Source organism: Vicugna pacos, unplaced genomic scaffold (assembly GCF_048564905.1).
Source record: "Vicugna pacos unplaced genomic scaffold, VicPac4 scaffold_20, whole genome shotgun sequence".
In the NCBI taxonomy this organism is placed as follows: Eukaryota; Metazoa; Chordata; class Mammalia; order Artiodactyla; family Camelidae; genus Vicugna; species Vicugna pacos.
Genome location: NW_027328741.1, coordinates 9,036,249 through 9,052,618, shown reverse-complemented (window position 1 = coordinate 9,052,618; position 16,370 = coordinate 9,036,249). Strand labels below are relative to the sequence as shown.

The window sequence follows — 16,370 nt, the reverse complement described above, 5'->3', positions numbered from 1 at the left end:
TTACCAAAATCAACTGGAAAACAAATTTCAAAATGGCAATAAACCCACATCTATAAAATAGCTACTATAAATGTCAATGGACTAAATGTTCCAATCAAAAGAAAAAGAGTGAAGGAGGAGGAAAGATGGTGGAGTAAAAAGGATGCTCAGAACTCACCCTCTCCCACAAATTCACCAAGAGTGACATCAACAGACACACCCACCACCCAGAACACCTGCTGAACTTTGACAGAATATTGACTTCTTCAAAAGATAAAATTTTCCACAAATCTGGTGGGAGAACAGGAGAAAAGAAGAAAAAGGAAAATAGTTCTGGACCATTCCAATGGGGAGGGAGCTGCAAAGGTGGAATAGCATTAATACACTGGGTCTCTCCAACTCCAATGGCCAGTTCAGCAGGATGGAGATGGAACCTCACAGGCTCAGATCTGTATAGAATAGACTTTGACTGACAGAAATAAGTTAATGGGGCACAAAGGGTCCCAACGATCCCCAGCCCTAGATGCGAACCAGCAGGTGTGGGATGGGACAGGCTGTTTGAGTTGAGCAGAGGACTTGGGCTGACTCTACAGAGGAAACCTTGGGGGACTGCAATGTTCTGTGTGCCATGGCTGGGGGAATATACAGAACAGCCTGGGTCCCCCATTAAATACAAAAAAAAAAAAAGGCAGAAAACACTGCTGGTGTGCCCTGGGGGGAAGGGTAGCCGTAGCCTTTGTGTCCGCAGACCCACAGTGCCATTATTGGAGACTTCTTGGGAGAAGAGAGTCAAGGCTCAGCCATAGCCACTATATTTTCTGGTGCATGGTTCCCAGGTAGAGGAGGGGTCAAAACCCAAATCCCTACCTAGGGGCTCCACAACATCATAGGTGGGACTGAGATTTGTTTACAGTCCCAAGAAGAAGGGACCATTACACACCGATGCCTCTCTGAGTTGGCTCTTCTAAGACAAATGCACAAGAAGCAGTGTTCTGGAACAGAGCAGGGGTGAGGGCTAGTGCAGCTGTTTCCTCTGAGTCCACCTACAAAGCATGGACCTAATGCGGCAGGGGAGCTACCTGCCAACTACCTTGCACAAGTGTGGTCCTGGGACCAGGCATCTGGTGGGGGGTGCAGACCACCCATTTACTGATGCTGGGACACAGACCAGGGGCACGACTAGACAGCCTCTGGAACCAGCAAGTGGGGTTTTCACAGCAGGATATGGGAAGGAGTGTGACAACCACAGGAAAAAAAGGAGCTCCTGCTCAATAGCCAGGGCAGATTCAGGCCACCAGAACACCAGCCACACCACCAACAAAGGGGATAACAGGCAAAAGGCGTGGAAGGAAGACTTGGCAACCACCCATAGTTAAAAATAACCTTATGACAAAATTATTAAGAGTGTATATTCTTGCAGAAAGGCCAAGATAGTGGAGTAGAAGGATGCTTGTATCTTATCCTCTCCAATAAATTCACCAAGACTGACATTCACAGACACACCTATCCACTCAGGACATCTGCTGAACTTTGATAAAACATTGCCATCTTCAAAAGACAAAATGTGCCACCAATCTGGTAGGAGAAAAGGAAAAAAGAAGGAAGAAAATGCAAAATGGCTTGGGGTTGGTCCTTTGAAGAGGGAGCAGCAAAGGAGGGATAGTGCTGGTTGACTGGGTCTCCCTCTTTCCAACGGAGAGGTCAGCAGGATGGACAGGGAACCTCTGAGGCCCAGATGTTTACAGAACCACCCTTGACTGACAGAATTAAGTTAAATGGGCACAAAGTGTGACAACAACCCCCAAACCTAGAAGTGAATCAGGGATGGGAAGGGACAGGCTGCTGGATCCAGGCAGACTCTGGATGACTGTACATAGGTAACCCTGGGGGACTGCAGTGTGCTGTGGACATCTGCTTGGATTGTATACAGGTCAGAACAGCCTGGGCCTCCCATAAAATAAGAAAAAAAATAAAGCAAAGCAATATTGCTGGCTTGCCTGGGGGAAGGGGTGTTTCGTCCTTTGTTTCTGCTGACTCATGGCAACATAACTGGTGATTTCTCAGAATAAGAGAGATGAGGCTCAGCCACAGCCATCATACCCACCCAGGCAGACATGGGGTTGAAACCTGAATATGTACCTGGCAGTTCTGCAACCTCATAGGTGGGACTGAGACTTGTTTACATCCCCAGACATATAGGAAGTTTCTGTCCTGGTGCCTCTACGAACTCACACCTCTAAGACAAATGAACAAGGAGCAAAGTTCTGGCAAAGAGCAGGGATTAGGGCTGGTGTGGCCATTTGCCTCAAGCCCACCCACAGAGTGTGGAACAGATGTGGAGTGGGGAGTTGCACTGAATATGGGAGCAACCAACCCAACTATTGTGGAGGACTGCTGCACCTGGACACGGCATTGGGAAGGGGCACAACCTGCCCACCTACCATGCAGGAGTGCAGCACCAAGATGCAGCACTGGGAGGAGATGTGACATGTCTACCTACAGGCACTGGGAGCAGCACAGACCAAGGGTGTGACCAGAGGGTCTCTGGAAACAACGAGCTGAGTTCATGAAGCAAGGCAAGGGCAGGAGCTGTGACAACCACAAAACAAAGAGGAGTCCCCATTCAATAGCCAGGGTAGGCTCTGGTTAACAGGTTAATGGCCACATCATTAACCAAAGGGATAACAGACAAAAGGCACAGAAGTAAGACTTGGTAACCACACATATTTAAGAAGGACCTCTTGATAAAATTACTAAGGGCACACAATCTCCACGGGAACATACTCTTTTCTTTTTCTGTTCCATTTTCTTTTACTTTTTAAATGTTACTTCTTAAATAATTTTTATATTTCTATTTTTAATCCCTTTTAAAATTTTCTTTTAAAATACTTTTATTATTATCTTTCAATTTGTCTAATTTCATTTTTATCCTTGTTTTTTTCTTCTGTTGTGATTATACTCTGTTGTCAAATATTTTTTCTTCCTTTAATATTTTAAAAATTCATCCCAACTCAATTGTTATCTTGTTTCAATATGTTCTTCTGTTATTGATTATACTGCTTTTAAAACTAATTTCTTTGTGCTTAGTTTTATTTCTGCATCCATTTTATATAAATAAGTAAACTCTTAAAAGACCACAGTAGATAATTGATACTCCATAAGCCATAGTGCCAGAGAGATATAAGCAAGATAAAAAAGCAGAGCAACCTGTCTCAATTAAAAGAACAAGATAAACCCCCTGAAAGAACAATCAATGAAATAGACATTGATAGTCTACTAGATGATTTCAAAAAAGGAGTGATCAAAGTACTGAAGAAACTAAAAGAGATTGTGTATAGAGACAGAGAATATGTCAAATAACGAAATTGAAACTCTAAAGAGGAGCCAGTGAAAATTGGAAAACTCATTTGCTGAGATGAGAGTTGAGGTAAAGGCTGTAAATTGTAGGCTGGATAATTGAGAGGAATGAATATGTGACTTAGAAGACAGGACAACAAAACAGCTGAGAGACAACAAATAAAAACCAATGAAAGCAATATAAGGGACCTATGGAATAACATAAAGCATGCCAACCTACTCATAATGGGGGTCTCAGAAGGAGAAGAAAGAACAAAGGAGATTGAAAAGATATTTGAAGGAATCATGACTGAAAACTTCCCAAACCTAAAGAAGGAATCAGATATCCAAGTACAGGAAACACAGAGCGTCCCAAACAAGGAGGACCCAAACAGACCCACACCAAGACATATTACAATCAGGATGACCAGGGTTGAGAATGGGAAATGATTCTAAAGGCAGCAAGAGAAAAACAAAGAATGAGATACAAGGGAACCCCCATAAGACATTCAGCTGATTTCTCTACAAAAACAGTAAAGGCCAGAAGGGAGAAGCAAGGTATATTCAAAGTCCTGAATGAAAAAATGATGCAGCCTAGGATACTTTATCCAGCAAGGGTATCCTTTAGAATAGAAGGAGAGATAAAGAACTTCACAGACAAGCAAAAACTAAAAGAAGTTAGCAACACTAAACCTATGCTAAAGGAAATATTGAAAGACCTACTCTAAATAGAAAAGAAGCAGGATGCTACAAAAAGGAGAAAACCATAATTGGAAAGGTGATTGCTACAATGAATTACAACAGAATAAACATGAAATCATAAAAGAGGGCATCTAAATCATTAAGGGTGGGAGAGGCGAGCAAGAAAATATACAGGTTTCTCTCTCTCTCTCTTTCTCTCTGTCTCTCTCTCTTTTTTGTTCTTGGTAGGATGGGTTTGAGCTTATATTACTATCTGTTTAAAACAAACAGATATAGTAATGGGTTAATATATGTACAAAGTAGGTTAACCACAAGCCAAAAAGTTACAATAGAGTCACAAAACTAAAAAGACACCAAGATAATAAAAAGGAAAATTATCAAACCACAAAAAGAAAAAGTAAGGAACAAAGAGGAAATACAAAATGAACTGCAAAACAAAGTTCAAAGTGTAATAAACACATTTCTATCAATAATTAATATAAATGTCAGTGGACTAAATGCTTTAATCAAAGGACATAGAGTGCAGAGTGGATAATAAAGCAAGTATCTACAATACGCTGTATAGAAGAGACCCACGTTAGGGAGAAGGACACACATAGATTGAAAGTGAGAGGATTGAAAAAGATATTCCACACAAATGGAAATGACCAGAAAGCAGGAATATCAACAGTGATTTCAAATAAAATAGACTTTAAAACAAAGATTATAAAGAAAGATTAAGAAGGACATTTTATAATGATTACAGGAGTCATAGATGAAGATATTTCACTCATTAACATATATGAACACAACATAGGAGCACCTAAATACATAACAGATAACAAGAAAATACTAACAGATAAAAAGGGAAAATTTGATCGGAACACAATCACAGTAGAAGACTTTAACAATCCATTAACATCACTGGACAGATATTCCATACATAAAATTAATAAGACAACATAGAAATTAAATGATACAATAGAACAATTTGTCTTGGGTAATATTTTCAGAACATTATATTTCCCTAAAATAGAACATACATTCTTCTCAAGTGCACATACCACATTTTCTAGGATAGATCATATACTTTGTCACAAAAGAAGTATTAACAATTTGAAGAAGATAGAAAATATTTGAAGCAACTTTTTCTGACCACAATACCATGAAACTAGAAATGAACTACAGAAAAATAAAGGAGAAATAAATGACAGTATGGAGGTTAAACAACTTACTACTTCAAAAAAAAGATGGGTGGATGATGAAATCAAAGAAGAAATAAAAAACACATTCAGACAAATGATGATGAAAACACAACCATACAGAACCTATGGGATCCAGAAAAGGCAGTGCTTAGAGGGAAGTTTATAGCGAGAGAATCAGGTCTACCTCAAAAACGAGGAACAACTGCAATAAACAATCAAACTTACCACCTAAAAGAATTAGAAAAAGAAGAGCAAAAATAACAAAAGTAAGCAGAAGGAAGGAAATAATAAAGATCAGGGAGGAAATAAATAAAATAGAGATATAAGAAACATTTGAAAAAAATCAAGCCAAGAGATGGTTTCTTGAAAGAGTAAACACAATTGACAAAATTATGTTCTATGCTGGAAATTGACACAACAATGCAAACTGACTATAACTCAATAAAATAAAAATTAAAAAAATAAATATATTAACAAAAGAAAAAAGTAAAGGTAGTTTCTACTCACCAGACTGGAGGAGGGGACTGCAACCCATGCGGGGTCACACCCCATGGGAAAGCCTGGGGTCAGGATCGGAGGAGCAGGGTGCTGTGGACATGATCTGTCACAGGGTTTCTGCAGGAGGGGAGTGTGAGACATGTGAGCAGGCTGAGGACTGGCCATTTGAGTAAGTTCATGGGCTCTGTGGTGGAGGGGCTCCCCCAAGTTTCTGGACTTGACTCTGGGTGAGTTGGGCAGGTGGACAGTGGCTCAGTGTGAGTCCAAGTCCAGTGGAGGAGGTAGTGAGTTAGATCTAGAAGGACTCCTTCTGGGGTGGGAGGGCCCACAAGGGAGGCAGGAGGCCAAGTCCAGGTGACTGAGAACAGGGTGTGTCCTGCACAGGGCTGCAGGGCAGATGAAAGCATCCAGTCTACAGAAGGTGGAAACACGGTCCATACAAGGGCTCAGCTCAGATGTCACCTCCTCAGAGGAGCCTTCTCTGCCTGCACAGTCTACAGGGACAGCCTCCTCCAAGCACATCTCCCCAGCAGACACCTGCTCCATTTCCTGCATAGCATTCAGGACACGGGCCCCTGCTCCGTACCCAGCCATGGTTCCGCTGCCCTGAGGAAAAGCCCTCACAGGAGCCATAAAGCCCTACACGACCTGGGCCCCACCTCTCTGTCTCCTCTGGCACCACTGTCTCCACCTGGCCCTCTTCTCCACTCCTGCACTCCTGACTTCCCCCAGCCTTATGTGCTCTCCAGAGCACAGGTCCCTCCTAACATGCTGTGTGTGCTCACTGTGTCTAATCCACTGCATGCCTCCCACCCAGGTCAGTAACCAGCACACAGTAGGGCTCAGTATGTAGAGTATGAATGACTCTTACCATGACTGCTGGGAAGGCTTTTGTCTGTGGCCTACAGTGATCACACACCCGTCACACAATCTCTGAGGTCCTACTGTGTTGGGTGGGTTCCAGATACCGGGCACAGCAGGTAGTGAAGCAGTCAGGTCTCCATCCTCATGCAGCAGACAGCCTGGTGGGGGACACAGAGAAAATTAAGTAAAATATACACAATGTCCGGAGGTGATATGTTCCATGGAGAAAAATAAGGTCAGGGAGGACATTTGAGCAGATTCCTGGAGGTGTTTAAGAAGCAGGGGGAGAGAGAGCCTGGCTGAAAGAGCAGCCATCCCAAAGGCCCTAAGGGCAAAGTGGGATGTATGTGGAGGGTCTTAGTTATCCGTGTGAGTTCTTAGTCCTGCCTTGAGTATGTATGTTGCTTTCATTTGTAAACCTTGATTTCACCTTTATAGCAAATTAACCTGCATCATCAGTCTGCATAATTTAGTCAACTCTGTTTCAGGTGTTGTGGGCACAATGGCAGGCTAATTACTTGGGTTGGTAAAGAATTACCAGCGTCTGAGAAGGGTTTAGGAAAGTTCAATAGGGACACTGCTATAGGCAACATCAGGCCACACAGGCAAGAGGTGCCTACACGAGAGCCAATGTTGAGTGTGTGGGGTCTGTTATTGGGGGGGTGCTGTGCACACAAGGAGGAGGGGGCTGCATGATCAATTCATGCACAGGTACCTTGTTGGTTGTGAGATCTGTCAGGGGCTTCTCTGAACAAAAGGCTTTACCAATTTAATAAGGGAAGGATGTGAGTTCTCTCTTCCTGGGGCAATGAGGTTTCATAGGGTAAACACACAGCAAGAGAAGATGTTTTATAGCTTGTGGAAATGCAGGTGTGCAAAGGGTCCTGCAGTGGGGAGTGGGAGGTAAGGGGCCACTGGGCTCTAGGCACACAGAGAGCCCATGGGTGAGGGTGTATGACTCTGAAGAGTGCCTGCTGGCTTCACACCAGGGACTTTATGTGGAAAGAGGAGAATCTAGGTTATCGGCACGTGTCTACTCTGACCTCCCTAAGCCTAACTCTGTCAGGCACCAGGTGGCTATGAAATGAACATGAAGGTCCCCACCCTGAGGACCCCAATGAATGAACATCTTCATATCCTCAAGCCCCTTCCCCTGCACCACCGCCCCACCACATCTGGGTCTCAGGCTTTGACCCTGACATCAGTGGCATCTTCGTTCCCTACATCCAGCTCCTCTGGACATCTCTGTGATGAGCTGTTCCATGTCAGCAAGCCCCAAACTGAGCTCTGCCTTTACCCCATGTTTGCTTCCTTCCTGTGAAGCCCCTCGTGAAGGAGCCACCACTAGCAGGATCCTACAGCTCTGAGGCTCTGCCTTCCCCACCCCTCCGATGTCTCCCAGCCCATGATCCCCTATGGAGGTCCCTATTATCCTCTCCCTCCCACTTCATTCTTGGGATGCACACCAAATCCCTCTTCACAATCTCCCACAAGACAGGTCCAGGTCCACTTGGGGACACTGAGGTGACACAGGCGGATGTTGCTGGGAATGAAGAGCAGGATACTTTAGCAGAGGAGAGGAAAGGGCTCTAAATCCACCAGAACACACGCTAAAGTGGTGGCAAGACACCCATAAAGGGTGAGGCAGGCATCACACTGCAGCCCCGCCCTCTGCTCCCCCAGGGTGCCCTGTGTTTCCTGCTTTGGCCTAGAGGACTCCCCCCTCACTCTCTGTTAGAGGGGTGCCCATCCATTCATTCACACCCTCATTAACCATGTACATGGGTCCTGCTCAATGCCAGGCCTCAGCTAGATGACAGCTCATCCTTGGGGACACAGCTCAGATCTTACCTCCTCCATGAAGCAGTTCTGGATTCCCACCCCCCCTGAAGCTCCTCTGGCCTCAATTGAGACCACTAGGGCTGTGACCACACTCTGATTACATCCCAAGTCTGTGATCTCTGTGAAAGCCCTGGGCCCAATGTAGAAAGAGACTCAGAAAAATGGGGCCAAAACGGGCTAAGAAAAATGTTACTAGTTCTCTATTACAGAGAAGGGCACTGAGCAGAGAGAGGGCAGTGTCCAACCAAAGCCACAGAGGAGGGTCTCAGTGAGCCCTCCCATGGCCCTGTTACTAGTTCTCTGTTACAGATGAGGACACTGAGCCACAGAGAGGGAGCAGAGCCCTGCTATAGCCTTGGCCCCACGACCTGTGTCCTTTATGACTAGCTCCATGCTGCCAGCAGGGGTGTGGGCCTGGAATGGACGTTGAAAGCAGCCTGACCCCCAGGCCCCCTTCATACACAAAGTCAGTCTCAGGAACACCCCTCAAGACCTACCCTATACCCCTGGGATTGGGACCTGATTGCTGTTCCTGGAAGCTGTCTGGGCTTCCCTGTGAATTGCCCCAGGAGGTGCTTGGGACAGCCACAGGGCCCCTGAGGCTTCCTGTCCCCAGCTGAGCAGCTCTGGTCCCCTTGACTGTCCCTGGCCCAGGCCTGATTACACAACGTTTTGGCCGGGTAGCCAGCTGTGGAGATGAGGAAATGGGGGCAACATGCAGATACACGCAGAGGTTCAGGTATTCACTCAACAATCATTGATTCAGGCTTTGCAGTGTGGCTGGCCTGGGCCCAGGCCTGGGTGTCCAGTAGTGAATACAGTCAACCCCTTGAGCCTTCTGGGAAAGCAGTCCTCAGAGAAACGGGCCCTCAGTGCAACCACCCTGCTCCCCATGAACAATCACACTGAGATGAGGCTGCGGCCATGGGTCCCAGTGGAGGATGAAGGGAGGAGGAAAACCCAGAATGGGCACTTACCATGAGCCTGGACACTGGAACCAGATGACCTGGGCTCTGTAATCTGGGGTGGTCACCTCAGCTGTTCTCTCTGCGCCTCAGTTACTTCTGCAGAAATGGGTGATAATGCCTGTCCCTGCCCCACAGATTTTCATGAGGAGTCAGTAAGCTTCTCTAAGGTGTGTAGGACAGTGCCTGGCTATGGGTCAGGATCCTGCTCACCTCACAAGAGTCTGTCCCACTTTAAAGATGATAAAGTCAAATCTAAGGGGGTTATGAGACCAGCCTGGGCTAGCCCCCTTCTCATGGTCTGCTGTCCAGGTCTCCTGCTTTTACATCATACATCTGCCCCCATATCCACCCAGCAAAGTAGGTGCTGAGAATCTGAGCAAATCAGAGTATGAATGAAGGCACACCCTCTCCCCATCTTGGGCACCTGGTGTGGTGGGCAGGTTGGGGATATCGGGCTCCTCCAGACTGTCCAGGAGGCCCAGCATGTCGGTCACCTCATTTCCACTCAACACGGAGTAGGTGTGTGGCCAAGGGCCAGAGGGCGCTGGAGTAACCCAGGGTGGGTGGATGCTAGGTAGGTGTGGGAGGCATAGAGTGGCCCCTGGAAGACAGTGTCCAGGCAGCCAAGGTGCAATGAATGAGGGTCCCCAAAAGGGGCAGAGGACAGAGTCCAGCCTGGACACCACCCCCTGCTGGACCCTGATCTGGGGTGAGAATTGGGACAAGCCAGTGCCCCTCTGGGACTCTACATCCAGCAAAGAGGTGAGGAAAAGTTAAGGAGACCGTGCTCCCTGTGTGAGGGCGCTGCTTCCAGGATCCTGGAGGTTCCATAGACCCTTGTGAAGTGGCTGCTGTTTGCAGCCCCATGTGGGCAGAAGAACTGAGGCAGGGAGGACAGAGTGACTCAGGACAGAGCTAGGATTCATCCAGGAGTGTGTGCTGAGCCTCTTGCTAAGAGCAGCCTCTGGGCATCATGGACTCAGGAAGTGTCTTGTCGTCCCTCTTAAGGCTCCTGGCATGTTAGGCAGGAAAGGTCCCAGTGCCCATACCTGGGCCTCTCTGGGTGATTCTGACATGTGGGATCATGATGGTCCTGAGAAAGGAGAGAGAATGTGGGCTGGGCGTCAGGTCTGCATCAGACCCTAATGATGCCCCTAATGTTGTGTGACTTGGAAACTCCCTGACCTCTCTGTGCCTGGCTTTCCAGCCCTGACTCAGAGGACTGCTGTGATTGGCACACAGTAGGACCTCAATCAGAGGAAAAAGTCAGCCCTTCCCCAGGAACCTCTCCTCTTACATTCCCAAAGCTAAGCCCATGTTCCACACATCACCAGAGCTGAAACTTGACAAACAGGGCAAGTGAAATCCAGCAACTCCTCCCTCCTGCCTGAGGCCCTTCCCTCCTCAGTGACAGTGGCTCTGAGCAGGTCTCTGCATCCCAGAAGTCTGAACTGAGCCTTGTGACCTGGAGGAGTCCCTGTTCCACACAACTTTTTTTCCAGGTCCTTCCAACAAGACACAAGATCACCTGGTCAGTGTCTTAGCTACAAGGTCCTCCCTTTGCAAATTCCCCCATCACACCCAGGCTAGATGATGTGAGTTCCAGAGCACATGACCATCCAAATGATGACTTCAGGGAAACATCCCTGCCCACACTGTACTCTTCAGAGCCCACCTTCTAAACTAAGGGGTAGTGACCCACGGTTGTGCACACTTTTATTAGAACACAGCCCTCACCCACCCACCATTGGAAACACGTGAGAAGCAGAGATTCCCAAGTGCCTGGACCCCTGTCATCCAGAAAGCAGAGGGTAGGATAACAGACAGAAGGGGAGAAAGTACTTTCAGACTATATATCTGATAAGGGGTTAACACCCAAAACATATAAAAAACTCTTACAATTCAACAGCAAAAAACAAGCAATCTGATTTAAAAAGTGGGCAGAGGAACTGAATAGACATTTTTCCAAAGAAGGCACACAGATGTCTATCAGGTACATGAAAAGGTGCTCAACATCACTCACCATCAGGGAAATGCAAATCAAAACCACAATGAGATACCCCCTCTCACCTGTCAGGGTGGGTGTCATCAAAATACAAGAGATAACAAGTGATGGTGGTGGTGTGAAGTAAAGGGAAACTTGTGCAATGTTGGTGGGAATGTAAATTGGTGCTATCACTCGGGAAAAGAGTAAGAAGGCTCCCCCAAAATTTAAAATTAGAACTTCCATATGATCCAGCAAGTCCACTGCAGGAAATATATCCAAAGGAAATGAAATCACTATGTCAATGAGACAACTGCACCCTCATGTTCACTGTATCATTATTTACAATAACCAAGATATGTAAACAACCTAAGTGTCCATCAGCAGATGAATGGGTACAGAAAACGTGATGCATATATATGTATATAAAATGGAATCTTATTCAGACATTAAAAAAGTGAAATACTGCCATTTGTGACAACTTGGGTGGACCTTCAGGGTATTATGCTAAGTGAAATAAATAAGACAGAAAGACAAATACCTATGATCTCATTTATATGTGGAATCTACAAAATAAACCGAAACACATAGAAACAGAGATCAGGTTGGTGGTTGCCAGAGGTGAGTCAGGGGGTGATTGAAATTCGGGAAGATAATCAAAATGTACAAACTTCCAGTTAGAAGATAAACAAGTCCTGGGGACATAATGTACTGCAAGGTGACTGTAGTTAACAGCACTGCGTTGTGCATTTGTTAGTTAAGAGAGTACCGCTTAAAATTTCTCATCACAAGGAAAATAGTGTGTCACTATGGGTGATGACAGACGTCAAGTAAAGTTAATGAACTGATCATTTCACAATATGCACATGTAACAAGTCATTATGCTGCACACCTAAAGCCAACAAAGTTATGTGAAAATTGTATCTCAGGAATACTTATGTCAGGAAGCGGGGGTGCGAGCCTGGACTACCTACTGCAGGAGCTGCCTTTGCCCTCCAACAGCAGAGGGTGGTAGTTGTGACAGGGACTGTAGGTCCCTCAAAGCCTAGAATGTTTACTGTCTGGACCTTCACAGGGAGAGAGTGCAGACCCTGCCCTGGAAGACAGTGGTCATGGCAGCAACAACGGCCTGCCTGTATGCAGGCTCAGCCCAGACAGCTCCTGTGCTCTGCTGTCACCGCATTTACTTCCCTCCACACCCTCAGAGGGAGAGGCTTCAAAGTTCTCATTTTACACGTGAGAAAACTGAGGCTGATTTGCTCTGAATTATTGACAAAGTGGTGGGGGAAGCTTTGAATTCCAGTGTTCTGATTTCAAAGCCACATCTCAGTCCTGATTTTTAGAAGTTGGAGGTCCAGGCACTGGGGACCCTCCACCTTCCTCACTTGTAGTCGTACTCCAGGGCTGCCACTCCCAAGGCGTCTGGGTGAACACATTTAATCCGCTTACTCTGCACCAGCTGAGCCCTTGGCTGCCAGTCTGTGGTCACTGCCTGAAACCAGCTGAGGTTTTACAAGTGAACCATCACCCCCTGCCAGCCCACCTGCCCTGCCATGTGGAGAAGACCCCTCCTAGCCTGGACATTCTAAACCCTTAGCTCGCACATTTGCACAACTGCATCAAAAGGACCCTACTCCCTGTGTGGAGATATTGACAAGGGGAAGGGAGGGGAGTTTGGGGTGGCCGCTTACTGTGAAGGTGACACATGACAGGGACATGTTCATGTCCATAATGGCACTCAATTTGAAGCTTAGAACATGGTCACAGCGAGGGGTAAAAGCTGAGAGGCTACAAGGCTGCCTAGAAAGGGGTTTGACTATTGAATTGTAAATGTGTAATTTAATTTAAAAATTAGCCCCCTGGGTGATAAGAATTTGCCCCTAAGGCCAGAATTGGCCACCTGACCCCTGGGAACCCCTCAATTCCAGGATGTAATCATCTGAGCATGGAGGGGGCTTAAATTGGAGTGCTGTCCTCTCAGTCATGGTGCACCTGCCCACGTGTGCACCCATGATCTGCAGTGCTCACACATCAAGGAGGTCCAGGTCATAAGGAAGGGATGACAGACTGTGAGGTCACACGTGTGCCCCTGCAGGGGTGAATGTTGTATAGAGAAGAGCCCCCCACTCTCACCTCCAGGAGGGGTGATGGAGGGAACAGGACTCCTGAGCCCCGAGGCTTAGCAAGCATCCTGGCTGAGGGTGGGGAGGCTGTCCACTCCGAAGTCATAGGTCAGATGGTAGATTGGGGTCCCACCCCCACATCTCACCAGTGAGAACGTCTAGTCTGTTTTCTCTGTAAACTGGAACCCAGTCACCCTCACCCTCAGAACTGGGGGCAGCCTGTGTAAATTACTACACAAAGCCCTGGGCTGTTTCAGGTGCCCGGGGGTGTCCAGCCCCCCCTAGGCCTGGCAGGTGGGAGAGGAGAGTTGTGGGTTAGCAGGTGTGACAGCAGAGCTGAGACTTGGCTGAGTGCATGCACTCTAATATCCAGGAACTGGGAGCTACCAGTAGCAAATCTGTTCACTGAGGCCATGTGTACTCTCCCTTGTCATTTACAATCCCCTGTTTGAACAGAGGCCTCTGGAGTCTATTTGCCACATTGTTGCCTGTCACCTCACTGTTGCAGTTCCAGGGTCTCCATTTAGCCAGCTTGAAGGAATAGTCAAACTTTTTCTTAAAACCAGTGACAGAAAACCAAAGTGGCTTTAAGAAGCAAACAGGGCAGGAGAGAATGACTTACCTAACTGAGACGTCCACAGGGAGATAGCTTCAGGCAGGTCTGTACCTGGTGCTCAGTGACATCAACAAAAGTCATCCTTCCCCACCTCTGGGCTCTGCCACTGGTGTCATCTTCACATGGCTCTGCCTTTATAAAGCAAGATAGTCACCAACTGCCACAGGCTGACATCACCACCCCTCAACTCCCAACTGAAATAGAACTTCTCTGCTCCCAGGATTCCAGCAACTAGGCCTGACCTCCGTGGAGCCTGATTGGGCTGGTGCCCAGCCTTGAGCCAATCACAGTGGCCAGGGAGGATGGAAAATGCTGATCGGCCAGATCAAGGCCATGTGACCATCCTCTTCAGGAAACCTGTGAGCTGTTCACCTGTTTCCAGCTTGGGAGAGTGTGATGTCTTCCAGAGGATTCTGCTTCTAGCACAACCTGCTGGTGGCACAATGAGCTGGAATGAGCCTGTCTGCTTGGTGACAAGTGACAGGTCACTTAGTGGTTCCTTGCTCCGGGGAGGGAGGCATGTCCACACAGTATTGGGGCTTCAGAGCCAGAATGTAGTAGAAAAGCCTCCTGGTCTCCCAAAAGGTGGGAAAGTGAGCAGTGACACTGGAAAGGCACTCCTCTCTGTGGCCCTTGGCTTTCTCCTTGTTACAGTGGAGAGTGCAGTGCTGCCCCTGACAGCCCACTTCCCTGCTTGGAGGCCTTTGCAACAGGTGGAGAGTGCTTGGAAAAGCCCATTTATTCTGAGGAACTGTTATTGCTCCTGGTGGATTATTTTCATGTCACTTGTGAGGTGGGCCCTGAGGGGTCCCTGATCTGGGGGCACAGACACCCACAGAAACTTGGCCCAGTATTGCTGTTCATTCAACAATGTCTTACCAAGCACCTACTGTGTGCCAGATTCCAAGGGTAGAGCAGTGATGTTGACAGCACAGGTCCCTGCCTCACCTCATCTCTGCATCCCAGGTGGGGTCACCAGAGTGGGAGTTCAGGAAGCAGAGGATGTGGCCGAAGCCTTGTGGGAACCCCTGGGTTTTTCTCTGTGCTGAGGACCCAAGCAGCACACCGATTATGGGACTCAGTACCCGCAGGACCCAGCATTGATGGGTAAAGGAGAGGGGCATTTCTACAAGCCCATCCTCACTAACCCCAGGCTCTGGAGGGCAGCTCCAGTCTGCTCAAACCCAGGGGGCATCTTCCTCCATCCTGATCACCCTCTGGTATTACTCCCCGCTCAGATGCAATTTTCCCTGTGGTAGCTACACTCAGAATATGTGTTTGTTTCTCTCCCATGTGGTTAAGTGGACTTCAGATGCATGATAGCGATGGAGTGGCTAAGCCTCTGGGCAGATTGCTGGGTGACCCATGGAACTTGCTGCACATGGTGAGCTCCCTTCTGTCAACCAATGGGCCAGGCCCCACCACTGTTCTGTCTGTTCTACCTCACTTAATCTGCACAGACACTCTGTGCGGGACATCCTGTTATCCCCCATCTCTGCTAACCATGGGTGGACAAAGCTTGGGTTTGAGAAAGTTGCCCAGGTCACATGGTTGACAAGTGCGGAGCTGGGGATTTGCACCCTGGTCCCAGGAGTCTGGATCATGGAAAGGGCTGGGTGGGGCAGCTTATTGCAAAGGGAAGTCCTGCCCAAGCCCCTCCCATGAGAGCCCACCCAACAGCACATCACGGAGAGTCAGCATTTCCTGGACCAGATGGACAGAACCTCAAAACTTCTTTGCAGATAGTTTCCATGTTCTTTTGCAAGCACAGAAAGGCCGCAGACCAGGGAAGGATAAGGCCAAGAGTGTTTTCACTGGGGAGAGTGAAGGACAAGTGTGAAGACACACAGCACTCCCAGCAGCCCTCTCGGCAGAGCCTGCCACTGGGTGAGCAGCTACCGTGACTACCTACCATAACCCTGTGAGGTTCATGCCTGTACAACTCTGCCTGTGAGAAGAGCAAAGTGAAGCTCAGAGAGGTGTGGGGACATTCCAAAAAGAAACAGATAAGGTGGGATCATCACCACCATGCTGTGCAGGTGTCACACTGTCACAATGCTCATGCATGGCCTGCTGGGAGTAGTGAAGGCCTGATAGGAGCACAGGAACACTGTGGTGAAGGTGACGTTTCTACCTGGGACAGCTGGTACCGGGGACTCTAGCTGGTTCTTCATTGTGCCTGCTTTGAGTGTCAGCGTGTTGCAGCCTCATGTAGGGGAAGGGCTGTCTCCTTTCCACACCGGTGCAAAAGGAAGAGCATGTACACACTGGCAT

At 47.6% G+C, this 16,370-nt stretch overlaps 1 long non-coding RNA gene across 1 annotated transcript in view; it reads right to left on the bottom strand.

The window, feature by feature from the left end:
* Nucleotides 1–14,370, bottom strand: part of LOC140693899 (uncharacterized) — a 31,423-nt gene extending 17,053 nt beyond the window's left edge. Inside the window, exons 1-5 of the long non-coding RNA XR_012069603.1 lie at nt 14,103–14,370; nt 10,423–10,466; nt 9,383–9,469; nt 6,571–6,721; nt 5,709–5,816 (exon numbers count right to left, since the gene is read on the bottom strand). This is a non-coding gene — a long non-coding RNA (uncharacterized lncRNA). The remainder of the gene's footprint in view (nt 1–5,708; nt 5,817–6,570; nt 6,722–9,382; nt 9,470–10,422; nt 10,467–14,102) is intronic.
* Nucleotides 14,371–16,370: the final 2,000 nt, after the last annotated feature.